We start from the raw sequence: 24,021 nt of genomic DNA, 5'->3' as shown, positions 1-24,021 counted from the left end.
AGGGCAATGGAGCTGCCAGCAAGGGCACGGAAGGTGAGGAAACTGCCACTTAGAGTGCAGGAGGCAGAACCATGAGGCAAAGGATTATTCTCTGGCCTTCCAATCTAACAGAATTTGCCCTCATGTATTTCACATTTGTTTAGAACCAGTGATCCCTTTATTCCTTCCATTTCCTGTCTTTTGGAATGGGAATATCAATCTCATGCCTATATCACCATTGTATTTTGGAAGCAGGTAACTTGTTTTCAAATTTTACAGGTTCACAGGCAAAGAAGAATTTTATGTTAGGATGGATCATCCCTATAGTCTCACCAATATCTGATGTAGATGATTTCAGTGATGAGATTTGTGAATTTTTGAGTTTATAATATTCTAGTGAGATTTGGAACTTGGAGTTAATGCTATAGTGGACTGAGACTTTTGGATATATTGGGATGAAGTGAACGTATTTTGCATGTGGAATGGACATAAAGTTTCAGGTGCAAGAGGACAGAGAGTATAGGTCAAATTGTGTCCTTACAAAAGATATATTCACTTGGAAGTTCAGTATATTTGCTTATTTGGAGTAAGAGTATTTTGCAGATAAACTAGGTAAGGATTTTGAGATGAGATAATCCTAAATTAGAGTGAGCCCTCGATATAATGATAAATATCCTAATACAAGACAGAAGAGGAAAAAAACACAGACACACACAGGGAAGAAGGCCACAGTAAGACTAAGGCAGAAATTTAAATGATGCATATAAAAGCCAAGGAATGCCAAAGATTGCCTGAAAGCACCAGATGCTAGGAGATGAGGGGTGGAATGAAATCTCCCTCAGAGAGAACCCCTAGAAGGATACAACCCTGCTGACACCTTGACTTTGGATATATCTGTCTTCCAGACTAGAAAAAAAAAAAAATCTACTTCCAACATTTTAAGCCACTAAGTTGGTGATCATTTGTTATGGAAGTTTTAGAAAACTAATATAAAAGTCTTGAGTTATCTGAGCAAGTTAAAAAGAAAAAAAAAGAAGAAGAAGAAGAAAAGAAAAGAAAAAAGTAAGCAAGGCTGGATCATACAGAAATAAGAGTGAGTAACTGGATATGAGGGTAAAGAATTAGCCAAAGGCTGACATCTCCCAATCCCTAAGGGCCACTAAAGGGTTTTTCTTCAGAAAATGATATGATCAAATTTGTCTTTTGGAAGGATGTCTCTGGCCACCTGTCAGAAAAATGGCTTATTATTCATGTGGAGAGAGAGGTGATAGGGTGTCAGAACAAAGTAGAAATTCCAAAATCCAAGCAAAAAAATTAAAATGCAAGAGAATAGTGAGAATTGAAGAAATAAACCAACCAAGTACAAGAGAAGACAAGAGGCCTTTAGCGTAAGATAATCCAAAAATAATTATAATCAAAGTTATTTCGGCTTATTTAAGCCAGTGGATGACTAGAAAATATGAGATCTTCACAATTAGATCTCAGTGTACATGCTCCCTCAGAAACCTTGCTTTTGGGCAAATTACCTAAACTCTCTGAGCCAAGTTTATCATCCTAATAGTAGATATATTTTTAGACTTGTTCAATGGATGAGAAATTTTACATTCTAATATAAAAGGGGAGTAGAGCAAATTTGAAAAGAAGGAAAAGGAATCTGTTTATTCTTTTTCTCCTTTAAATTTCTCCTATCATTATTTTAAATACTGTTCTAGCAGCTGATTATCCTAACCTTTGCATTCTCCATTAGCTAAACGTGGATTCTACCAGCTTTATCATTTTCTCTCTCTCCCCCTCCTTCATTTAGATATGTAAGACCACTACTATGATTTCTCTGTTTGATCTCTAGTCTTTTCTCAAACCAGCTCCTTTGCTTCCTGCAGCCACACACATGAATGAACAAACACAAACGTATCTAAGAAATACCAGTTTGTATTTCTTTCATCAGGAATCAATATAGCCACAATCTACCAGCAACTGACTCTTCCTGTAATTTGCACTGATTTAGGTTATTTGTTTTTATTCAATTACTAACACTTATTTTTCCAACTAGTTTAGACATACTCCAGGAAAGTATTCTACACTTATATTAGAGGAAGTGGAGGGTTTATCCTACTGTCATGATCTGCCTAGATTCCAGGTGTTATTTTCAAATCCCTAAAGAGAGATTATCTTAGGATTCTTTATAATCTAGTCAAATTCTGTCTTCCTTTATGTTTTGTTTGTTTGTTTTTAAGAATATGGGAAATAATTGGAGATGATGCTGTTTGTTTTCACTCCCACTCTTTCTACTTCTTAACATGAAACATCAGAGTCTGGGCTCTCTACTCTTCCCAAACTGTTACATTCAAGCCCATCTTTATTCCTTTGCTCACATTCTTATTCCTGCTCAACTGTATTCCCACCCCTTCCTGCTCAGCCAATGCCTATTCATGTTTAATGGCTGACGCACTTTCCAAAATCTTCCCAGACTACTCCAGTCTATATAGCCCTTCTCTTTTACACTGTGTGTATTTAAAGTCAATATGAAAACTTAAGTTTCTAAATTTTACACAGTTTTATTAATGTTTGACACCAATCTCTCAACTTACTATACCATAAACTACCTGAGGTAAAAATTGTATCATATTTTTTGCAAACATCAAAGTACACGTAATAAATAAGCAACGCCATAAAAACTATAAATATGATGACTGAAAGCAGTAGAGGGATAAAATGCATGCAAAGGAAGTCTTTTTCAAACCTCTTCTACCCGTCCATACTTCTAGAAATATGACCAGAGTTGTGAAACTCCATGTGTAGTTCTCAGACATCATATATCCGCGATGCTGTTTAAATGCAGCACCCTAGACTCCTCCTGCAAGGATTCTGTAGTGATGCTTGGGCAGCTACCTGTTACCAGGGAAATCTAGTGATTCTTATTCAGAAGATTGAAGGACAATCTTGCGAGAAATATTGCTCTAGGGATAAAGTAACAAAACTACATGTCCTAGAAACTAAGACTGAGCAGGAAGAAGAGAAACACAGGCTATAGCCAGACATTTAGGTAATCTCCCACTTTATATAAAGTATAATCTGGAATTTTGGACTCTCAGCCACCCCATATTTTTCTAACTACAATGTCTCTAATTCCTCACTTGACAGTCCTACAATTAAAGTTCCTGTCTAGACTTTTACTTTTTACTAAACACTCATCTAATACTTGCTATGATCTAGTGAGTCTTCTATACACATACCAGTTATTTTAAACTTCATGAAAATGTGTGAGGTAGAATCCCTTTACTGTCTTCATATTATACATGAGGGAGCCAAGGCACAGAGCAGTAAAATAACTTGCCCAAGGTCATAGACTAACTACGTAGCAGAGCTGAGAATCAAACCCAAGCAATCTGGCTCCATAGTCTGTAATCTGAACCACCCTAAAACCATCACAATGTACTGCTTCATCAATTCTGCATTTCAGATATATTGCATGCTTTTCCCAGCTACTGATGTCAATACAATCAATAGATATTCAATATTTATTAAGTGTCAGCTATCATAATATGTACTAGGACTATAACCCCAGAATAAGACTCCATCTGTGCTTTCAAGAAGCCTATATTATAAGGTAGAATTCAGAAAAATAAATAAACATATAACCAGACATATATTGATAAGTATTAATATTATAACAGGGACAAGAAGAGGATATTATGGGAGTACATAGGAAGGAAATTTACAGTCTTGGGACTGAAAAGACTTTCCAGAGGAAATATCAGCTAAGCTGAAGTCTGAAAGAGCTCTTGCAAACAAGTTAAGGTTGGTGGACTCACAGTACTGCGGTGTCTAGAGGAACATGGACATGAGAGAATATTATAGTCAAAGGTAAAGACATACGCAAAAAATGTGATGCAAAAGAAAGTTTGGTAAATTTCAGAAACTTTAAGTTGTACATTGTCATCATGGAAAAGAGTAAAAGAAGGTCAATGGTAGCAGACGAATAAAGGAGGAAATGTTTCTCAGGATCTTTTTATTTGTTTCTTTTAGATGCTAACCCTAAGGAATCCATTCAAACTCTTGATTACTCTCCATGCTGAACAGTTTAGTTAGAAGTATTCTTGACCCATGAAACTGAATTAATCAAATCCTAGTGGCTCAGTAAAGCTCACCTTAGACCTTTCATCTGAAATTAATATGTTCTGATTGATTAATTCAACTAATAAATGTATACCGTATTTCTAAGCATACAGACATATGAGAATATAATTCTCTTCAAACAAAAAGGATTCAAAATTCTATGTGTATAGATAGCCAATAAACAAAAGCTTTATCTAATACCTGAAAACTTGAATTTTTTTTTTTTTTTTTGTAGTTGTTTAAACACTTCTAATTTATAGTTAAGGTCTTTCATTTTCCATCTTCATTAACAAGCACAGGGCAATAAAGATGGATCACTGTATTAATGAAACAAAATTATTATGTGTTATTTATACATGACAGTAATAAAATGGGACCAAGAAGATTAAGCATTCTAGCATGCTGTAATTTATGTCAAAGTAATGTCCTATTTTGAAGTCAGATTCTGGCTTACACAATGAAGGAGCAGGAAAAATGTTCAAAAGAGCAAAGGGGACTGGAAAAGTAAAAATCCGGTTTCACATAGAGTATTGAAAATATTTTGGCCAATTTAGAAGAAAAATCACGTATGGAACATAATCTGAGAAAAAGGAAGGCAGAAAACAGCTTATTATCTCTCCCCATCTTAGTTTGCCATACTTAGTCAATGTCATTTGAAAAGCTACATTCATAAGAGCTAGTGAGGTAAAGTATTTCAATGTCCTCAGTGCACTCTCTGAGGCTCTGTGGGACACTGACACCCTGATTTACCTGTTAGGGAAAACACACAAAAAACACTTGACATGTTTAGAGATATTCAGTTCTTAAATGAATAATCTTCATAATTAAAAAACGGCTTAACAAAGAAAGCCAGTGTTAGAAGTATGCTGAACCCTTACTCCTACTGCATTTATCCCTACTAAAACCATAAAGTATCTCTTCGAAATAAAATTTTGACAATAAACAAATGGTATCATTCTTTGTAATTTTTCTGAGTCCTAATTTAAAAAAAAAAATGCATTAAGGATGTCATTTTTAATCTGGGCCCCACCAAGAGGTTTGCAGCAATATATCATGGAAAAAGGATAGCCAGGGATATAAATCTGTTGCATCATCATACAGAAGCAATTTAACTGAATAATTTTGGGGAAAAGTTTTTTTTTCCTTCCTTTTTTTGTTTTTATTCTTAAGAGGTTTTGTCACACCCACTGACAACCAAAATTAGTTTTTGGGTGGAAGCCTAGAAAGTAGAACTTTTTATGGGCAGTAAGTGATTGTCAAATGTTGTACTTGTGCGTTGTGAAAAGGCCCATGATATTAACACTGCGTTGAATTAAAGGAAATACCATAAATTATGGTATTCTCGTAATCATCAAGACTGGTGTTTTTTTAGAGCTGAAATTTACAGGTTTTTCTCCTGAATGTCTTTTTGAAAATTACATACACTCTCTCACACACACAGATATCACTGGCTCACCAAAATTATTCCAACCTCCTACTACAGTTTTTTCATGTATATTTTGTCTTAAATATACGACTTCCATTTTCCCACATTGTAGAAGAAACAAAAATTCTAGAATTTGAGACTGTACATGATTTTTGTATTATATTGCTTTTGCATTTTAAAACTTAATGATTTTAAATATTTTTGATAATGAGAAGAAACTTAAGTTTCAAAAAATGTTTGAGGAAAATTCTGAACATCAAGTTTTTTCAGCTTTAATTATAGATAATAGCTGCCTTGTACTTTTAGAAGGTATAATGAACATAAAGGTACTTTTCAATCTGTAGAATACCATATGAACGTCAAAGATTCCTATTTTCGTAGTACAATCACATTGCCTCATATAACAATTTCCTTTATACACAAAAATACAAACTCTAAAATGTTTGCAGAAATATAATTAATATATACTAAAAACCTTAATGCAAAGAACATGAGTGACTTGACCAACATTAATAGCGACCAGCACAATGCAGATATTTATACTATCAGATTTTTTAAAATAAAAATATGTTGAATATTTTATCTGTCAGATTCCAATCAGGAGATATAAACCATACTAGTTATCTTAACAGAGTTACAGTGAAGAATTAAAAGTGTAGAAAGTGAATATTAAGGTGTCACGGAGGTAAAGGTAAAATATCATTGCAAAAGTAGCCATCATTCAAAAGGAATAGGTTGGAATTATTTAAACTCAGATGCTAGAGAAGAAGCATATGAATCTGATGTTTCGGACTTCTGAGGATGAGGAGCTCCTTGACTGATGCTGCAATCTGCAAGCCTTGCAGGGGGATGAGGAGGGGTACGGGGTCCAGACCTTTGAGGAGGCAGAGCATATCTCTTCTTTCTCCAGCTTTCCATTCGTTTTTTCACATTCTATATTAGCTTAGCCTAACATAAAGTCAGCTAGCAGAGTAGAAATGGGACATGGAGAGTTCCAGCACTAGCATAACAAAGCAGAGCATAAAAGGGTAGATTTAGAGCTGATACCACAGCTTCACAACTAGATCAAATATACAAATGGCAGACTGAGTGAAAGGATAAAGGAACAGAGAAAAGAATGAAGAAATGAATTATTTATTTACTTGGTGGCTGAGTTAGAATCAAAGTTCTCTGCCTTCCAGATTTCTCTATAATGCACTCTAATACCTGCATTCCTCAAAACTAAATATATGTTGAAATTTTTGAATCATATGACATTTAAATATACTAGGGAGATTTACTATTTATAGGAATATTATGGCAAATTGTTTTGCAAGATAAAAAACTAGTCACTAATTTAACTCGTTCAAAACTCTCAATTTGCATACACTTTGTTTGCACAAGCAAATTAGATCTAGTGAAAAAAACGAGGTTCACAAACCATAAGACCTACTTGGCTCCTGGAGGAATTTCTTAGCATATAATAGTGTGCCAGACTGAGTGGCACAATTTTAGTTCCTGGCAAGGTGATAAACAAACACAAGCTCCTGTGTTCCCTCACTCCCACCTCGGCCCAACCTTGAAAGTGCTACAGACGAGAAAGGGTTATAGGGTAACATTTTAGTTTTATTATTTTTCTGTCTGCAAACTATCCTGGATAGATTATTGTTTTCTCTTCCCTCACTCCTATCACCAGTAGAGGTAGAAAAATTATGACACCAGCCATATACAACCATAGACATGGCACAACAAGACTAGCTAGAAAGCAGAAAAGAAATAGTAAGTAAGCAATTAAAAATAGTAAGCCCCCAAGCATTCCTTCTGCTATCCTTCACTCCTTCTACCAATGAGGCCTAAGTAACTATACATACCCTTAAGAGAAAATGGTTAGAGAATGTAATTCCTGGGGATAGGGGAGGAGTAAATATAAAGTGACCGAGCACAAACTCTCTACATTATGTTACATCTTCCTTTGACTCACACAATCTAAATTTACCGAGAGATGTGTAAGCTAAGGCTTGTGGCTTTTCAACCTGATTTACACATTATCAGCCAATGTAGCTGTTACATACTATTCCTACAGAGCAAGAAAAAACTAGATAACTGAGAAAGGCAAAATCTACAATAAAAACACAATTCAATGATTTATACTAGATGGAGCCTGGATATATTATAGCAAAAGATTTAAGAACACTAAAGACAAAAAGAACAATTCAAATTTTTTTTAGAAAGAGTAGTAGAAAAATAAAGTAACATGGAGAAAATGCAACAGGAATGAGAAAACAGGATGTCTTATTTGGGATGAAGATATTAACATATATACATATATATAGAGAGAGTATATATACATATGTATACTCTACATGTATATGTATACATATAATACATACATATATATAGTTATAGGTTTAGTCATCTTTGTTTAAAAGGCCAACGCTATATTTTTAAGATATTCAAGTTGCTGCATTGACTTCTAATTCATTATTGCTGTGGAGTATTTCAGGGTATGCAGCCACTACAAAGGAAACACTGCCCTGACTACCCTACGTGTGGAATTAATGAGTTTTAGTATGTACTATATTTAATTTAATTTCATTAGATCTTCTCAGATTTATTTCCAGAACGGCTATACTTGAATATTTCTATCAGTGGTATGTGAAGTTTTTATCTTCTCATATTCTAACATGTGATATTATCTGATATTCTATTTGTGTTATTTTAAAAATAAATCTAGGGGATACCACCTGTATTTCACATGTATTTTAATTTGTCTTCTGTAATAATCATTATAATTGGCATATTCCTAGTCTTTGTCCATTTTTATATTGGGTTTTGATATAATTATTTCTGTTTCTCTGGAGTTCCACTTAAATTCCAGGTGTTAATATATTTTTAGTTTTAGACTGCAATTATATTCTTCCAGTGTATTATTTATTTGTTTGCAGTATTTATAATAACTTGCATTCAACACAAAATTTTATTTTGTTGTTATCAAATACAACTGTGTTGTTGTCTTGTTGTTGTTGTGTATTTTGTGGGGTTTTTTAAGATTAAAAACTATTTTTCCATCAGAAGGTTAACATGGACTTGGGATGCTGTAAACCAAAATTTCAAAACTGTGAAAAACACTAATATGAAAGTGAATAACATTAGTATCAAATAAAATAAACACAATAAAAACTTTAAAAGAAAATTCTACAATGAGCATGTTTAGAACATATAATTGTTCATATTATATTTCCTCCTCCTCTCTGAAGAAGCATTTTAATTCATTGTTCTGTGAACTCAGATGTGACTAGGCGGCTTGCTTTGCAAAAAAAAAATCAATAAGCAACAAAATAATAGAGAATTTGGGTAGAAAAGAAGCTTATTCAAACTTACACTCAGTGCAAAATTTCCTCTAAGAGTCTCTTACTTGAATTCTTCCTGTAATGTGTAACTCCTGTTTATCTATCCCTTTATTTATCATCTAACATTTATATCTATACAGATATCTGAACTCAGATTCACCTCCCGTGGCTTCTACACAATGATCCTGTTCTATTTCTTCAAAAAAAGCAAAATATAACACTTTCTCACACATTGTAGTCCTTTGAATGCTTTAAAACAAATATATCTCTTCTTTGTCTTCTACTAATTAAACATCTCAACTTCATAGGTTTTCTTATGAGACATAGATATCAGAAGTCTCACCATAACCTATTTCTCCAGATTATTTAATGTGGAAATCTTAAAGCTGATGAATGAAACTTTATATCTTGTTGGGAAAAATTACATAAGTTATTTTTAACCCTGGGACCACAACAGAACCCATTCTTGTTACTCATTTTCCTTTTTAACCATTTCAAAAAACATCATGAGATACATGATCCTCATATTAGAGCAAACAAGTTAGAATACAGTAGGAAAAAAAATTACTATGCTTATTTAGAAGTCCAAATAGAAATTCCAAGTCTGTACCTTGCAAGTTATATGATTCCATGAGCAAGTTATTTGACAGTTATGAGGCTTGGTTCATTCAACCTAAATATGAGGATTCAAAAGATTTACTTCTATAACGATTTATGGTACAAAGAATTATGCAAATAAGCTGAAGGAGTTGGAAATAATGATGGAATGTATTTCAAGAAAGCACTACAAAACTTTGAATCATACGTTTTGACAAAATAAATATTTAAGTGCAACTCTACCAAAAGTGTGAATTATACTCATCCAGTTGCAGAGATTATTTTTGAAAAGACATGTCTCAGCAAAGTCATTTTAATCTAGCTCATTTGGATTAACTCTCAAGGCAGGCAAAAACAAAATCCCTGCTTCTGTATTATTTTTCTGTGGTATGCTTCCTACTTCTGATGTGTGATGTATTTATTTGAATGAAACTCAATGATGGAAAGGACGTAATATTTTGTAAACTTGGTTGACAGTTTGCAATTGATGGGGAGTGTCTCTTGATAAAAGAGAAATCGGGCACTGGAAATCAATAGAATAAAAATGTAAGAAGCATGAAAACTTTACTTATGTAAAAGAACAGCTGATTTTTATTGGGATTAAAAGAAAAATAATTATTCTAGGTATGAAAATATCATGTAATAACTTGACTACTCATGAATACCTGAAAGTGATCTTTTACACTCTTTAAATTTGTATAAATATACACACCATGGAAATTTGCAGAAATGCAATATGACAGAGCAAAAAAATGGGCATTAACATCCCCAGAATTATATACAAGCAAACAAACAAAACCCTGCTATTGCCCAAAGCTACAATCCAGAAACTGTGCTTGAATGATTTAAGCAAGAGTTAAAGTTTTGACTTTAAAAATAGGTCATGACTGGCTTGTCCAGGAAGGCGGCAAAGGATTTTAAATTGTCAGGCCGAAGAACAATCTCAAAGTCTCGGCTTCTTGAGTGACTAGATCTTGATCACTTCCTCAAGGAGAGACATTTGATGATAAACAGAGAGGGACATTTTCTCAGCCACTGGAGTGCCTCCAAAAACTGATCCCTTACTCGGCCTTGAAAAGAACAGCAGCTGCACCCTGCCCTTTGAGTCAGGAGAAAATGAAATGGAAAAAGTAGCCACAAAAGCCATGACCGCTGTCACTGCCAGAGTTGGAGACCTGGAGAATTCAAAATGGGATAAATAGTGTTGGCGCTACAATAAAGATATAGAGAATTAATAATGCACCAAGCAGTTTCCTCTAGCTCTCCCTAGCCTCCCATCAAAATATAGTGAGATCAATTAAATCAAACCAAGCATTTCAATTGACAAATTAAAAAAATAGGACTAGCTATGAATTATTTTCTCTGTTTGATATGATTAATGTTGTAATATATTATAGAAGGCCACTTGGTAAATCGTTAAACCCTGATTCACTTGGAATTTATGAAAAGATTTTTGTCATTTTGCAATGATGCTTTTCAAGCTTGACCACAAAGTGTTGAGCTTGTCTTTGATAGTGCCCTAGTGAAGCCTGTCTAAGGGAAAATAGTGAAATATTTTTATCCAGAATGTAGTCAACCCTGCTGTTTTCAATACCAAGGCAAAATGTTAGAACACCTTGCTCAACTTCAGATCAAAAAAATCATCTTGACTTACAGCCCCATGTGCTTCTTTTTCAAACGCTTTACTAATTCTGTTGAAATATATGCCCAAAGTAGACATTCTTATTATTACTATTACTATTTTCGTAATCATATTGTTCCCATAATAGATTATATTTTTATTTAAAAATTTTTTTACCAATCCTCTCCATTTTTTAATCTCCACTCAATTTCTTTAATGAATTTTCAATCTTCAGCACCTCCACATAACAAAAAGTACTGCATGTATTGCCACAAAAAAGCATTTCAAAACCCCATGGATACCTAAAGCTTTGGAAACCCTATTAAGGTAAAACAGAAATTATGCTTTTTGCTGTTTTGCAATGGAATTGTAAGAGTTAATATAAGCACCAGTCAGTGTGTTGTTCTTAACAAATTAGTTGAGAGTAGAGAATAATTTCTTTAAACAAATCTTAATGAATATCATAGAAAAAGAAAAAAAGATTCTACTATAGAATGCATATAAGTGCCATTACCACAAAGACAAACTTACATGAGAATCGGTTTCTAAGCAATGCTTCCTTTTTAAAACATCATTTCCATAAGAATTTCAAATTGAATTAAACTATTTCTGAATTTATATTTGTCACTGTGACTCTTATTTTTTTCTAAATTCATAGGAAAAATAAGGAAAACCATCCTAATTAGTCTACAGGGTAGTAATTTTTTACGCATAAGAAAAATATTCATATTTTTAGGCTCAGATAGATAAAAATTATTTAAATGGAAAGTATATGGTAAATGTAGTATAAAAATCTTAGAAAGAATGAATTCTATTAACCTACACCTGAATTTAAATAATTAGAAATAAACCATTATACACCGTGGAGTCAAAAGGTGAGGTAAGTGCAGGTAACATTCTTAAATATTTACCTCCCATCCTATTATTCATTTTTTAACACTTGCTAAAATAGGGCACAAGTATTTATAATAGTATTTACACCTCCCAGAACATAGAAGGTGATAACTATTACTATAATCTCAAAACAATAAGCAACAATAGGATTGGTATGAAAGACAGAATTCTAGAAGAGTAATGTCTGGTATCATCATGTGGCTACTGCTAATGGAGGTTAAAGCAGGCCATCTCTAAAGGTATCACAACATTCATCAGGAGTGTGTCTGCATGTCACACATTTCTAAGCATTCTACCAGAGAATTTCTGGTTCTTGAGCATTGCTTATTTTAAATTGAAATAATATCTGACCTAGTTTGAAGTACAGAACTTGCATACAAGTAAGCTAAAGGCTTCCTATCTTATCAACCACCTCCTTGACGTGAACTGAGCAGATACTCTTCAAGCACAGCTCATTATCCGAAGGCTTCCTTCCAAGCATTAGCCCAGTCAGGTAATGTGGTCATTATGTCTCAAGGAAAAGGGACTTTTTTTTTTTAAGTTACTTTTCCAAAATGACATTTGATTTTAAGCATAGCCTTCCTAACTCTTACTCATTTCCTCTTCCTGGGCAAGAGGCCATTGGTGGGACAGTCAGACTAATGCTGAACAGAACTTTACTTTTTAAGAACTTTTAAGTCTAGGAAATATTATCAGTAAAGATATTCTATAAAAATTAACAAAATAAATTTCTGATGAGTATTATTTGCTAAATAAAATTCTAAGACTGCATGATTAGGTTTATTTATTAGAAGTTTTTGTGGGGTGGATTTTTAAATAATGAAAAAAATTCTAACTGTTCCAGTTATATAATATTAACCACGAGAGTGCTACTATATTTATAAAACCACTTATGAACAAAAAGACATTATCAACTTTTATAGAAATGTGTTTATATATGTATAGAATGTGTATTTATATCTATGCATACATCCAATTCTCATTTTAAGGTGACTCATCTTTGTTACATGTTTTTTAAATTCACGTCATGAGCTTTGATTCGGTTTCAAAAACTAGCTAAACTCAGTGAATTATATCCACTTACACACTTTTATTGGTCGTAGACTTTTCATTTAATTGATTATCATTATTCAAGTTCACCTATTTATAATTCATCATTATTTCAGAAAGGATTCTGTGAAGTTGCTTACTTTGCCAGAGGGAAAAATTAAACTTTTGATTACTTAAAACAATTTTTTTTTATGCTAGAGAGCATCTGAATTTTCCCTTTAGCTTTGCTTCACGGCTTTCAAGAGCAAACTGTCAAGACCCTCCCATTATCATTCACCTCCCACTTGCATATTATTTTTCATGTGTGTACTTTACTAGAATTACAGAGCAAATCAATTTAATCTCTGATGCTTGACAGTGTAATTCACAGGTTGGTTTCTCTGTCATGGAATACTGGTACATGTGGATTGATCAAATATAATATTTAGAAAAGCTTAGACTAATAAGATAAACTTTGATTATATTAATGATAACATATAGGTCATGTATACTTTCCTATATACATAGCAATATATCCTTATCTGTATTCAGATACATAGATAAGCATTTGCCATCTCAGCTTGCTGCACATAAGCAAAATTACCTATATTTCAGTCATTTGCTTACTTATTTTTCAAGTAATCTATGCAATTTTGTGTGCCTGTGTGTGTGTACCTTTCTGTTCTTATCATATAATGTATTTTGGTTTATAGTTCCAAAGGTAAAATATCCTATCCTTTAAACCAATTCTTAAAATTTGTATTACCGGGGCTAGGTGTGGTGTCTCATGTCTGTAATCCCAGCATTTTGGGAGGCCGAGGTGGGTGGATCACCTGAGGTCAGGAGTTCGAGATCAGCCTGGTCAACATGGCAAAACCCCATCTCTACTAAAAATACAAAAATTAGCCAGGCGTGGTAGCACATGCCTATAATCCCAGCTACTCAGGAGGCTGAGGCGGAAGAATCACTTGAACCCGGGAGGGGGAGGTTGCAGTGAGCCAAGATTGTGCCATTGCACCAAAGTCTGGGCAACAGAGCTAGGCTCTGTCTCAAAAAAAAAAAAAAAAAAAAAGGAAATAAAGAAAAGAAAAGAAAAGAAAATTATATTACCAAGAATGTGGTGAGGATGTTGTTACAAAGTCAAACACGACTTCAGAGGGAACTAAGTAATAAATATATCCTCTGTTTCTTAATGTTTTATCCTTCCTTATTTGTCAAAGTTCCTGGTACATAGTAGGTGATTGATATATATTGATAATGAACTGAATAAATGGAAAACTCTAAACTTTCTAAAACATTACCTTATCTTTTGTCATCAGTGTTGGGCTGAAACTTTTCATCATTTACTAGTTCACCCAAAATTATATTCCTGTTTAATTTTTTTCTCTTACAATTAGTATAATGCTAGTCTTGTTTTGTCTTGGCTTTTTTGTGTATTAAGAATTTTTATTGCATTTTAACCCCATTTACAATGTAATCAAGTATTTCCAACTATTCTATTGTTTTGAGACCCTTACTTACATCTCTTTTGTCAATTTTCTTTTCTTATAAAGTAACATGTTTTTCTTTGAATATTTAAATTTGAAACCTCCATAAATCACTTACTCATTATTATATGCATCAAACCTTACATAATCAATAGCTATCACAATAAGGTTTTAAAAATTATAGCAGAGTGAGTAATGAAGTTTCTTCCATTTCTAAGACAGTGTTCTGTATTCCACTTTGCTATTGTGTGCATGTCTTCCTCCATCCTAACAAAAAAAGGGCAGTGGTCTGCTGCCTCAGGAGTGATCTCAACCTCTCCAATTCCACTTAAGATACAGTTTTCCCCTCTTTTTCAAGGGACTTGCTCATTTAGTGTGTTTTCTGTATCTTCCACTTATAACTTTTCTCTAGTGGTTCCTTTCAATCCATTAGTCATCTTTCAATACTTATTTGATTTAAACTTGTTTACCAGACCACTCTCTCTCCTAAGCATGAGAACCAGGTGTCTAATAACCTACCAGATCTCTGATGTGAATATCCCATAGATATAATAATTCATCATAAGATATCAGCAAAATGGTCAAGTAGAGTTACCTGGCAATCATCCCTCCATATATTTCAACTAGACAGACTGAGGAATTATGCTGAAGAAGTCAGCGGGGACTTCTTTCTATGGAGAAAAGGTAAGCTAGAGATCCCTTACAGTCCCCATTGCTACCACAAATGCCAACAGCCCTTGATACAGGATAGTTCCCCAGTCCTCACAAATCTCAATTCCAGTTTGGAGGTTAACTGCGAGTTTATACAGCTGAATTGCTTCAAAGTAGGAGCCCATCTTCATCAACTTTCACTCTCACAACCTTAGCTGCTATGGTTCAGTGCCATTTTGAAACTGGACCCCCTTACTACAGTTTATCTAGCCCTGGAGGCCATAGGCAACTGACTCTGTCCATTTCTGAGGTCCTGCCATATTCCCATCATGTTCACATGAGTGCCTGATGCACCACATGAGGCTGCATAGAAAATAGATCAGAAAGGGTCGGGCACGGTGGCTCACGCCTATAATCCCAGCACTTTGGGAGGCCAGGGTGGGTGGATCATGAATCAGGAGATCAAGACCATCCTGGCTAATACAGTGAAACCCCATCTCTACTAAAAATTAAAAAAAAAAATTTAGACAGGCATGGTGGCAGGCACTTGTAGTCCCCCAGCTATTTGGGAGGCTAGGGCAGCAGAATGGCGTGAACCTGCGAGGCAGAGCTTGCAGTGAGCCGAGATCGCGCCACTGCACTCCTGCCTGAGCAACAGAGCGAGACTCCGTCTCAAAATAAATAAATGAACAAATAAAATAAAAATAAAATTAAAAAGGTCAGAAAGAACTACTGAGACCCCAGTGTTCAAACCCATACAGCATCCCCACACCAGGTGAACTTCCATGGTAGAGAACCCACCAAAGAACTCCCCGGCCACCTCAACTGCCTGCACATGTGCTGCACAGCTGGCTGGTCCATCAAGCCCACATATACCCAAGCTCACCCAACAGCCAGTCCAGTGGTGCCCCTGCCAACATAATCAGACTGCCATAGGGTTGCCTGGCACCACTGTGCCTGTTTGCAGAGCAGAGCTGACAGTTTGACAGCAGCAGTACTTCCTCAAATAGACAGATACATAGACACCTATTGGGATGTCCCTACACATACCTAATCCTGCCATGAGAGTGAGTCCACTGGTGGACATCACCTCCTGGGAGCTCCCTCCAGATAGCCTGTTGATCCTCTATGCCTGAATGCACCTGGCTGGACAACCAGCCCAGCACTCCTACCCTTAGGAAAACCATGCTACCACCATTACAGCTTCCTATAGCCTAGCCCACTGAAATAATCACAGACATCACTGACAAGGATTTCAGCTGAAAAAACTATATGGAGACCATGCCAATGAGTCCACCCAGAAACAAAGCCAATGCATAATACTCGACAGATAATCTAAACCAATATATAAAGAAAACTGTCTCTCCCTATGAAAACTGCTTCTTTAAATTGGAGAATAAACAAGAATTTCACCAGGTGCTTAGATACCAACTTGGGAACACTTGAAATATAGAAAAGTAAGGAAACATGACACCCGCAAAGGAACACAGTAAGTCTCCAGTGACAGACCTGTAAGAAAAGGATATTAACAAAATATTTGAAAAGGAGTTCAAAATAATAATGTTAAGGAAATGCAGCAAGAAACAAGAGAACAGAAATTATTCAATGAAATCAGAAAAATAATGTATGATGTGAATGATAAGTCCAACAGAGATAGATTTCTTTTAAAAGAACCAAACAGAAAAACTCAAGCTGAAGAATTCAGTGCATGAAATAAAAAATACAATTGAGAATTTCAACAATAGTGCACATCAAGCAGAAGAAATGATTTCTGAACTTGAAGACAGGTCTTTTGTAATAACCCAGTCAGGCAAATAAAAACAAGAAAGAAGACTAAAAACAATGAAGAAATTCTATGGAACTTGTTGGACATCATTAAACTAACAAATATTTGCTTTATAGGAGAGGCTGAGGGAAAGATATAAAGAGAGGCACAGAAAATGTATTTAACAAAATAACAACTGAAAAAGTCTTAAGCATTGAGAGAGGTATGGACATCCACATTCAGAAAATTCAAGGGTTCCCAATTGATTTCATCCCATTAAGACACTCTGTAGGATACATTATAATCAAACTGTCAAAAGTTGAAGACAACAAGATATTTTTAAAGCTACAAGAGAAAACTATCAAGTCACATATAAAGGAGTCCTCACTAAACTATCAGCAGAGGCTGGGTGCAGTAGCTCACGCCTGTAATCCCAGCACTTTGGGAGGCCAACAAGGGTGAATCACTTGAGTTCAGGAGTTTGAGACCAGCCTGGCCAACATGGCAAAACCCTCTCTCTACTAAAAATAAAAAAATTAGTTGAATGTGGTGGTGTGCACCTGTAATCCCAGCTACTCACCTGAACCTAGGAGGCAGAGGTTGCAGTGGGCCAAGATCACACCACTGTACTTCAGTCTGAGCGATGGAGTAATACTCTGTCTTAAAAATAAATAAATAAATAAACAATCAGCAATTTTTTTCAGCAGTTAATCTTTCCAGCCATGGAAGAATGGGATGATATAGTCAAAGTTCTGAAGAAAAAAAAATCTGTCAATCAAAAATACTATAACTAGAAAAGCTTTGCTTCAGAAATGAGCAAGAAATAAATACCTTCCCAGACAAGCAAAAACTGAGAGAATTTATCATTCTTTGACCAGCCTTACAAGAAATGATTAAGGGGGTGCTACAATTTGAAACAGAAAGATGATCATGACTATCATGAAAACTTGTGAACGTAGAAAACTATCTAGTGGAGGGAAATTTATAAATCAATGTCAGAACACTCCCATTATGTAATGGTGTTATGTAAATATCTCAGTCTACTAGTATGAAGGTTTAAAGTCAAAATAGCCAACAACAACAACAGCTACAATTAGCGACTAAGAAACACATAATAGATAAAGAAGCAAATTAAGGCAAGAAAAATATAAATTGTGTAGGTGAGGGAAAACATCTATAGTATTTGTATGTGACAAAGTTAAGTTGCTCTCAGTTTAAAGTACTATAATATAACTACGTAACTCTTTATTTTAGCATCATGGTAACCACAAACAAAGAAATTACTTCAGATAAATAAATGATGAAGAAAAAAGAAACAAAACTTAGCATCACAGAAAACCATCAAACCACAGAGGTAAATCACAAGGGAGGAAAAATGTAACAAGGAATCTGCAAAACAACCAGAAAACAACAACAACAATAAAATGGCAATAGTAAGCTCTTACCTACGAATGATAATCTTGAATGTAAATAGACTGAATTATTCAGTTAGAAGATATACAGTAGCTGAATGATTTTTTTTAATGAAGTCAAGAGTCAACTGTGTGCTTACTACAAGAGACTCACCTCCCCATTAAAAACAAACATAAACTGAAAGTAATGGGATGGAAAAAGATATTCTATGAAAGCAAAAGCCAAAAGTGAGCAGAAGTGACCATTTTTATATTAGATAAAATAGACTTTTAGTCAAAAATTGTAAAAAGACACAAACAAGGTCATTATATAATAAAATAAGAATCAATGCCACCAAATATAACAATTATAAATATACATGCACCCAACTCTAGAACACCCGGATATATAAAGCAAATATTATTAGACCTAAAGGGAGAGATATACTGCAAAACAAAAATAGTAACAGGCTTTAACACCTTAACACCTTTATCTTCAACAAAAGACACATAATCTAGACAAAAATCATCAACAACAACAAAAACAGTGGAGTTAAGCTACACCACAGACCAAACAGACCTAACAGATGTTTACAGAATATTTCATCCAACAGCTGCAGAATACACATTTTTCTCAACTGCACATGAAACATTTTCCAAGATAGAGCACACATTAGGCCACAAAACAAGTTTAATAAATTTTTAAAGATATAAATCACATCAAGTATTTTTTCTCTGATGACAATGGCATAAAACTAGAAATTAACAAGACAAACTGACAATTTTACAAGTACATAGAAATTAAACAACATGCCCCTAAACAACAAATAAATTAGTGAAAAAAAATGAAAAAATAAAAATGTTCTTGAGAAAACAAAAATGGAAACACATCATGCCAAAACCAGCAAAAGCTGATGTTTTAAATAGGTTTATATTAATAAAAACCTACATCAAAAAAGGATTTCTAATAAAGGATCTCACTCTGTACTTCAAGGAACTAAAAAAGAGGAAGAAATTAAACCTGAAATTGGTACAAGGAAGGAAATAATAAAGCTGAATGCAAAAACAAACAAAATAGAGATTAAAAAATAATTCAAAAGGTCAAGAAAACTAATTTTCATCAAACTATTTCAAAAAATGTAGGAAGGTAGAACACTTCCAAACCCATTTTTACAAAGCCAATGTTACCCTGATTTCAAAACTGGACAAGGACACAACAAAAAAAGGAATCACAGGCCAATATTCCTATTTGAACATAGATACCAAAATTCTCACAAAGGTGCTAGCAAACCAAATTCAAAATCACATTTAAAGGATCATACACTATGATTCAAGTAGGATTCACCCCAGGTTTGGTTTAACGTGCACAAGTCAATACATTTGATATACCACAGAAAGACAAAAACCATACGATCATTTAAATAGATGAAGAAAAAGAATTTGGCAAAATTTAACATCCCCTCATGATAAAAACTCTAAACAAATTAGGTGCAGAAGGCATATACCTCAACACAATAAATGCTATACTTGACAAACCCACAGTTAATATCATACCAAACAAGGAAAAGCTTAAAACCTTTTATCTGAGATCAGGAACAAGACAAGAATGCCTATTTTCATCTCTTGTATTTAACGAAGCACTAGAAATTATAGCCAAAGTAATTCAGCAAGAGAAAGAAATAAAAAGACTCCAGATTGGAAAAGAAAAAGTGAAATTGTCCCTTCTTGCAGATGACATAATTTTATATACAGAAAATCCAAAAGACTCCACCAAAAAAAAGAAGAAAAAATCCTGTTAGAACTAGTAAGCAAATTCAGTGAAGCTGCAGGACACAGAACTAACATAAAAATCAACAGCATTTACATACACTAATAGCGAACTCTGAAAAAAGACATCACAAAAACATTTCTATTTACAATAGCTGTAAAAAATAAAACATCTAGAAATAAACTTAAGGAGTTAAAAAGATCTATTCTGAAAATTATAAACTTGTTGAAAGAAATTGAAGAGGACCCAAATAATAAAGATATCACATATTCACAGAAGAATTAATATTGCTAAATGGTCATATGACCCAAAGTAATCTACAAATTTAATGCAATCTCTATCAAAGTACCATTGACACTCTTTAGAAAAATAGTAAACAAAGTCCTAAAATTTGTATGGAACAAGGAAAGATCCCAAATAGCCAAAGCAACCATCAGCAAAAAAAAAAAAAAAAAAAAAAAAAAGTGAAAGCATCACACTACCTAACCTCAAAACACACAATGAAAGCTATAGAAACCAACATAGCATATTACTGGCATAAGATCAGACACATACATACACCAATGGAACAGAATAGAGAGCCAAGAAACAAATTCACACACCTACAGCCAGCTGATTTTTGGCAAAGGTGCCAAGAATACACATTTGGTAAGGAATAACTTCCATAAATGGTGATGGGAAATAGGATATACACATGCAGAAGAATGAGACTAGCCCTCTGCCTCTCACCATATACAAAAATCAACTCAAAGTGGATTGAAGACATAACTGTAATAACCTAAAACTATGAAACTACCAGAAGTCGGTATAGGAAAAATGCTGGGCAAGGGAAAATAAAGAGAAGGTTGATCAATGTGTACAAAATCACAATTGGACAGGAGGAATACATTCTGATGTTCTATTGCCGAGTAGAGTTCTATTGCACAGAAGGGTGACTTGGTTAACAGTAAAATATTGTATATTATAAAATAGTTAGAGAGAGAATTTTGAATTTTCTCACCACAAAGACATAATAATTGCGTGAGGTGACAGATACTACCTATCCTGATTGCATCATTACATAGCATAGGTATATATCAAAACATCAAATTGTACCTCATAAATATGTACAATAATAATGTGTTAATTAAATATAAATATACATTTTAAGAAAACCTTATGTGTATGTTGCCTTTTATTGCTGTTAGACAAATACAGGAGCTTGAAACAACACAAATGTATTTATTATCTTATCATTCTGGAAGCCAGAAGTCCTAAAAACAAAGTGTTAACTCGGCTAATTTTTTCTGGGGCTGTAAGAGAAAATTCATTTTCTTGCCTTTTCCAGCTTTCAAGTTTTTCCTCATATCACTGCAACCTCTGCTTCTGTTGCCATATATCCTTTTCAGACTTTTATTTTCCTACCTCCACTTTCTTATGATTATTTAGGGCCGACCTGAATTGTTCAAGATAATTTCTCTTATCTCAAGGTCCTTAATTTAATTACATCTGCAAAGTCTTTTGGGGCAATCAGAACATGCACATCTTTGGGGTATCAGTATTCTGCTGATCATAATGTGCAAAACTGAACCTCCCTTTTTCCCCTTAAGACTTTTCTCCAAAATTATTCGTAATGATTTCTTCATATAATTTCATATAGTAGCTGTTCAACATATAAACTTGATGAGGTCGTCCTTGATTATTTTCTTCACCCTCTTTCCTACAGATTCAGTCTCCAAGTTCTATTGATTCTATATTCTAAATATTTTTCAAACGAATCCATCTTTCTATATCTTCACTGTTGCTTATAAAAATAAGGACGTGATCATTTCTTAACCTTTCAACAGATCTTCCTACAAGTTGTCTCTCATTATCTGTTCTATATTTCTAAACATAATTTTATTCATCAGTTAACTGCTCAAAATCTATCAATTCCCTTATGTCTATTTCCCTTAACATAAAACCAAACTATTTTCTTATATTACAAGTTTACTCTGCTTCCTCTTAAACCTTATTGCTACAAAAGGCTTTTTTCCCATTTCCTTAGTGAACTAAATAGTTTCATGAGCTCTCCCAGCTCCAGATCACTGATTGTAAGTTATTCCTCTGCCTGGAGCACTTTGTCCTACCTGAATCTGCACTTCACAGAGATGACTCCTACCTGTCCTACATGCCTCATCTTTGATATCATCTACTCTTAGAAACCGTCCTCTTTTCTGTGTTCAGACTAGTGGCCACATCATCTTTGTTCCTACTGCACCCAGAACTTTACACATTTAACATTATAAAGCACTTGCAAGTCTGTTATTTATACTTCCCCTCAATATCATATGCTCTGGAAGGGTACGATCCACCTCTGCCAACATCACAGTTTAATTCCTGTGGCTAGCACAGTGTGGTAAAAGGGCTCAATATGTCTTGTTGAAGAAATGGATTTGCAATAAACTGTAGAACTTCTAAGAGACTAGCTAACTTTAAATGTGAATTTTAATAATATTGATTAACATTCTATAAACCATTTGATGTGGAGCCATTCTCATGAAACAAAATTTTAAATTTTAATTATGCATAGAGGAAATCCAACTCAATTAATGTTTGTGAAAATCATAGTAGGTACAAAACACTGTGTAAGCTAGCCTCAAATGTATAAATTCCCTTAAGTTTCCTGAAAGAGCTAGTATGAAAAATGCCATATATAATAAATAGCAGTGCAATAGACAATGAGGTGCATGCTATGAGAAAATTCATAAAAGTATACAACAACAGAAAACAGAAAATTATTGTAACATGTTACTGCACTTAGCCACTTAATAATCCCAGATCAGCAAGACAATTAGTCTGGGAATGAAGCCCAGTTTTACCATTAAGAACGTAAAGATGAAGACCTCGGAAAAGAAGGCATTGCCCCTAACAACAGAGGTTTATTTCTGAAGACAAGCAGCTAGAAGTGACCATATTTTCCTGATTATGACATGTAGAAAGAGTCAACCCTGCACCTGGTCCTGCATCTAAGGGATAGCTGTCAGTTCTTCAACCTTGTTTTCACTATGCCCAGTGATGACATTACTCTGCACTGCAGCCATTCAACTCATTTAAGTAAAGAAATTACCAGTTTCAGTAATAACTGAACCTGTTTAAAATGTTAATGAAGGTGTTGTTGTTTCATGGTAGCAAGAAAAAGACCTTGAGGAAGGAGAGTCTATTATTCATATTTTTTAAACGGTATCTCACTGGTAATTGGTATATATGTGGCAGTTTTAAAACATAATTTTAGAGTTCTTTGATCTATTTCCATCAAGAAATGGGGTCATTATCCTCACACCTTGAATCTAAACAGACTAGTGCCTGATTTAACCAATAAGATATGGCAGAAGTGATACTATGTACATGCTGAGGCTAAGCCATAAAGGATAATCAGCTACCTGTTAGTTTTCTTGGAAAAGTCGGACTCTTAACTTTCATTCTTTGGATGCTCCCTCTCATAACTCTACAGCCATTTATCAAGAAATTTAAATACAATGACAGTGTCCAAGCTGAGACCAGACATTTGATTAAAGAAGTCTCCAGAATGCTCAGACATTTGAATCTTCCCAGATGAGGCTCCAGTAATTGTGGTAAAGACATTTATGCCCTGACCAAATTCCTGACTCAAAAATCCATGAGTATAATAGATACTGTTTTGTATTGCTGAATTTGAGGTGGTTTAGTACACAGTAACAGACAACCAGGAAAAAAAGGTAGACACTTGACAAGTATTTGAGGAAGAAAGTTAGAAACAATGGAAAGGATGAAAAGAAGGACAAAGAGAGGGAGGGAGGAGAGAGAGAAAGAAGGGAAGAGAGAGAAAACATGAGAAAGAGCAAGAGACACAAATTCAGAGGCAGAGAGGATAGAGTGACAGAAACAGAGACAAATACGGGAGGAAGGAAAGAAGGAAGGAAGGAAGGCAGGGAGGGAGGGAGGGAGGGAGGGAAGGGAAGGGAAGGGAA

This window comes from Mandrillus leucophaeus, unplaced genomic scaffold (genome assembly GCF_000951045.1).
Source record: "Mandrillus leucophaeus isolate KB7577 unplaced genomic scaffold, Mleu.le_1.0 Scaffold861, whole genome shotgun sequence".
Classification (NCBI taxonomy): Eukaryota; Metazoa; Chordata; class Mammalia; order Primates; family Cercopithecidae; genus Mandrillus; species Mandrillus leucophaeus.
Note: the sequence above shows the minus strand (reverse complement) of the source record.